Here is a 4,853-nt window from a genome sequence, read left to right on the forward strand (position 1 = left end):
CTCTGCAATTTATAATCTCAAGGAGCTGTCCAGAGCATGGAGAAAAAATGTCATATAGTCAGGCTCACATAGAGAGTATGTGTTTGACTCACAACTTGAACCCAGATTCCTGGCTGAGACTGGTTCTTTCTCTACTAGATAAATAAAAATAATTTTAAGAGGAGGAAAATGGCTTCATGATCAAGTACAACTGAACTGAATCTTGAAGGGAATTAGGGGGGAGGAAGGAGATAATTCTATAGATGGGGGCAGCCTTTGCCAATTCACGGAATTGAGAAACAGGACACCATAGACAAGAAACAACAGTAGGCAGACAAGTTTAGCAAGAATATAAAATGTGGGGAGAGAGAGTGCTGCTAAGTCAGTCTGGAAAGACAGGTTGGAGCCAGATTGTAATAGACTTCAAGTGCTGGGGAAGTTTGTATTTCATCCTAGAGAGAGCCGATAGGGAAGTACTGAAGCTGGGGAGAGTTGAGCAGACCTCTTCTTTAGGAATATCAATCTTGCTCTTGGACAATTTAATTTCAGTTGAATTGAATTTATCTGATAAAATAGAATAAAAGTCTCTTTAGAGACTCTTTGGAGTTGGTGAAAGTAGGAGCTGAGAAGGTGAGTTTTCAGCAAGTCTTAAGTTCACCAAACTATGGGACTCTCTCTGGATTCAGGCAAATTCCACATTTCTACCTGAGGCTGTTTCTGTTTGATTTCAGATTTCTTCTACATAAACTTCATCAAAAGTAAGAGGAGGCAATTTTCTGCATTGCTTCTCTGTTCAGCTGAACAATAGCCACAGGTGGGTTGCATATGGACTTATTATTTAAATAGCCTCCTAAATTCTTCAACGTTTCTCCTTTGTAAAATGTGGCCATCATTAGCAAAAGCCAACTGGATCCTTCCCATTGACTCCACAGATCCACGTCACCTTTGGCAAGCCTTCTTTCACCTCCCTACCTCCTAGGACTCCTCTCAAGAGCTAAAGAACAGAACCTTTTTCTAAGAAAAATCACGAGAATCCAATCTTGTGTTCTTCTCTTGCTTACCAACCTCAAACTCAGAGGTGTGTTTTGATTATAATTGGCAGCTTTGTTCCGTGAAAGGGCCTGAATATTACCACTGTTTTGTTTCAAATGATCTTTCTCGCCTCTCCTTCCCTCCCTCCCTCCTCTCCATGGCCAGCTGCCTGACTCAGAATAGATGGGCCTCATTGAAAGTCTATTTTTCTCCACATCCTCCCTCCTGCTTTGGTGCAGTGCCTTGGGGCTCTGGGCTTTGAAAAGCTTATTCATTTGGGGCTTGATTCCCTGTAATCTGAAGATTCAGATCAGTCATAACAAGCTGTCAACTGTCTCATTTTTCTATCTGCCAGGAGGGTAAAGTCCTTTCAAAACAATTGATAGTCTCTGTCTTACAACATTTCACAACTGGCTAATTAAAGGAAACTTGGCTGTTTCCAGGATAAGTGTCTGGATGCAGATTAGAAATTCGCAGGGCTCACTGAGTAGGAAGAGGGGAAAGGCAGAAATGTACTGGAAATCACCCAGTGGATTCTTGCTTATTTGTTGTAGGCAAATCCGTATCTTGTTCTCCTTCCCTCAGAGGAGGCTAAGTGACAAGATAACAAATAGTAAAAAGCAATCTTCAGGAATGGCAGAGGCTACTCTAGTGATGCTAGACAGCAGAGGAAACTAGAGAGCTATTCCTTAACAGATGACAGAATCTGCTGCTTCTGTGGCCAAACATACTGAGCAAAAACCCATTAAAAAGTTACCCTTGGGGAAATCTCCCCAATTGAGCTGATGAGCCAAAAACTCAAATAGATGCCATGGACACCAGTTGAGAATAAATAGTGAACAGTTCTAACAGGTTGTAGGGCTGGGCTATGTCTTTTTTTTAAAATAATATTGTATTATTAATATAGCTGACTAAACTTGTTTAGTTAACAATTTACATTTTAATCAATTCATTTCACTGAATGAAGTAACATAATAATTTTCTTTCTATCTCTGTCTCCCATAGGATTGTTTTTCCATTTATTTTTCATTATTTTCCTCTTATGTGATCCTAGAATGCATGTTATCACTCTGGGGGGAGGGGTTCCCATTTAGTATCATTTCATAAAGTTCTTTCCATATTTCTTTGTCTTCTTTCATATTTGCCTATCTTAATTGCATCATAGTATTCCATTTATGAATGTACAATTTATTTAATCATAGCTCTGTAGTTGGTGTTCTAGTTGCTTTTATAATTACCTCTAGAGTGATCATCTAGACTTATTTTCCCACATTGAGGTCCACTATAACTCCCCAGAGCCCTAGAGTAACTCTAGGAGTTATGGATTAGTTTCCTCTAAAGCTTTCAGTTTATAATGATATTCCATCCCCAATGTGTGCCCCTCAAACTTAATCACCCATGATTAATGCTCCAGTTCTATTTAACCAATTAATATCAATTAGCTTTTATAAAAGGCTATCTCCTGAGACATATAGAACAGAAGAAATATTTCCCCCCAATCCTAAGGGTCACTCTTTCCCTATATCCCTTCAGATCCTTGGGATAGTATGCTCAAATTTAACACATTTGTCCAGCCAAATTCACTTCCAAATGCAATATAACCAATGGATGAATGAGTTCTCATCCCTATGGCAGCCTTGATAGGTCAGAATTTTTAGGACTTCACCCCTCATTGTTTTGTTTTTGGAAAATTCCATCATGGATTTCAGGTCCTGGTCACTGGTGGCATTATATTTAAATATATAAAACCTTATGTTTAAATCCTTTCATAACCCAGACCTCCTTCTTCCAGTTTGTTTATGTCTCACTCTTCTCTATCTCCTCATCAAAAAACTCTACAATCCAGTGACACTGGTCTCCTTCCTATTTCACATAGAATGTTTCACACATTCTCCCAGCTCTGTGTTTTCACTGATTGTCTCCATGCCTGGAATTCTCTCACTCCTCATCTCTTTATTCTGGCTTCCTTCCTTCCTTCCTTCCTTCCTTCCTTCCTTCCTTCCTTCCTTCCTTCCTTCCTTCCTTCCTTCCTTCCTTCCTTCCTTCCTTCCTTCCTTCCTTCCTTCCTTCCTTCCTTCCTTCTTTCCTTCCTTCCTTCCTTCCTTCCTTCCTGTACCAGATAAAATCCCATCTTCTACAATAAGTCTTTTCTGATCCCTTTGCCTTCAATTAATTACCTCCAATTGATTATATATAACACATACAATTTATACTATTGAAGTATATATGTATATATGTATATGCATATATACAAATTAATATGCATGTGTATACACACATATATGAATATATATGCATATATGTGTATATATTTCTCTATTTGTATGTATATATAGGTACACATGCATACATATATAATCTATAATCTAATTTGTACATAATTGTTTTCATGTAATTTTCCCTTTTCTAGAAATCTGAGACTAAGTGTTTTTTTTTCCTTCTTTTAAATCTCCAGTGTTTAACATAGTGCTTGGTATATAACAGGCTCTTAATAAATATTTATAGATTGAATAAACTTTCAAAAAAAACTTTTTCTTTCCCTTAAAAAATAGGAAAAAAGAAATGGGAAGAAACAAAGAATATGGGCCACATCACATTCCCTAACAGCATCATCATTCACCAAAACAGAGCCAGCCAGGAAAAATAAAAAGATGACCAAGAGCTTTCCCTTCCTCATCAGTGTCTTTTGAAAAAAAAATTCCAGGTCCAGGTACATAATCAATAGCCAGCATCTTCATCATGTGATTAGTACACTGGCAGCGAGGCAATGCCATAATGAACAGAGCATTGGCCCTAGCATCGGGAAGAACTGAGTTCATATATGACCTCAGCAGCTGCGTGATCTCGGATAAATCACTTAACCTCTGTCTGCCTCAGTTACCTTAGCTGTAAAATAAAGGATGGTCATAATAGCATCTGGCTCCCAAGGGGCTGTGACAATCAAATGAGCTAATATTTGCAAAGTGCTCAGCATAGTGCTCGGCATATTGTAAGTGCTAGTAAATGCCAGATACTACTCATTATTATTATTGTGGAATTCTTAGATAATGTCTGCATATACTCCAGCTCAGAGAACAAGGCATTTCCATTACATGATATCATGTCTTTCCAGAAAAAAAGCTCCCCAGCCTCTTACACATGGGACAAATCATGAAATCATGTCAGCTTCTTCTTCTTACAAATATAATGCTACAGTGAAAATCTTTAAACAAAGATCTCTCTCTCTCTCTCTCTCTCTCTCTCTCTCTCTCTCTCTCTCTCTCCCTCTCTTTCTCTCCCTGTCTCCTTTCTCTCGTTCTTCTTTTTTCTTTTGTTTTTAATAACACTTCATTTCCAACAAGGCTGGATTAGTTTACGGACTAGAATGGTGAATACTCAGTGTTATTAGCTGTTATCTTTTGACTAGGTCAATACTCATCCATCTGGCACCATTTCTAGTAAGAAATTAATTAATCAATCAACTAACATTTATTGAATACCTACTATGTACAAGACTCTGATCTTGTGGGAATTGAGGGTAAAATGAAAGATTAAATACAAAATATCCTCAGACTGTTTGTATCTTTAGCAAAACACATGAAAAGAAAATATGCAGTGTCTTGAAATGGGAAGTATCTAATTACAATAAGTAAATATCAACAATAATTCAGGAGTCTAAAGGGAAGATGGATCTTTGTTGACTGGGTATATTGGAAGAGCCTTCTTGAAGGAAGCAGCACCTAAATTGGGTCTTGAAAGATGAAAAAGAGATTCAAGACAGACTTTAATAATAATAGCTAATGTTTATATCATGCACTAAGGTTTGCAAAGCACAAAAGTTCTGCTTCTGATTGACCATGAAA

General features: G+C 37.6%; 1 long non-coding RNA gene across 1 annotated transcript; it reads left to right on the forward strand.

The window, feature by feature from the left end:
* The first annotated feature begins 429 nt into the window (after window positions 1-429).
* On the forward strand, window positions 430-4,150 carry LOC141553754 (uncharacterized). The gene is made up of 3 exons (XR_012485626.1): window positions 430-609; window positions 711-793; window positions 3,564-4,150. It is a non-coding gene; the product is annotated as an uncharacterized LOC141553754 (long non-coding RNA).
* Window positions 4,151-4,853: the final 703 nt, after the last annotated feature.

The sequence above is a fragment of the Sminthopsis crassicaudata genome, chromosome 2, assembly GCF_048593235.1.
Source record: "Sminthopsis crassicaudata isolate SCR6 chromosome 2, ASM4859323v1, whole genome shotgun sequence".
NCBI lineage: Eukaryota > Metazoa > Chordata > Mammalia > Dasyuromorphia > Dasyuridae > Sminthopsis > Sminthopsis crassicaudata.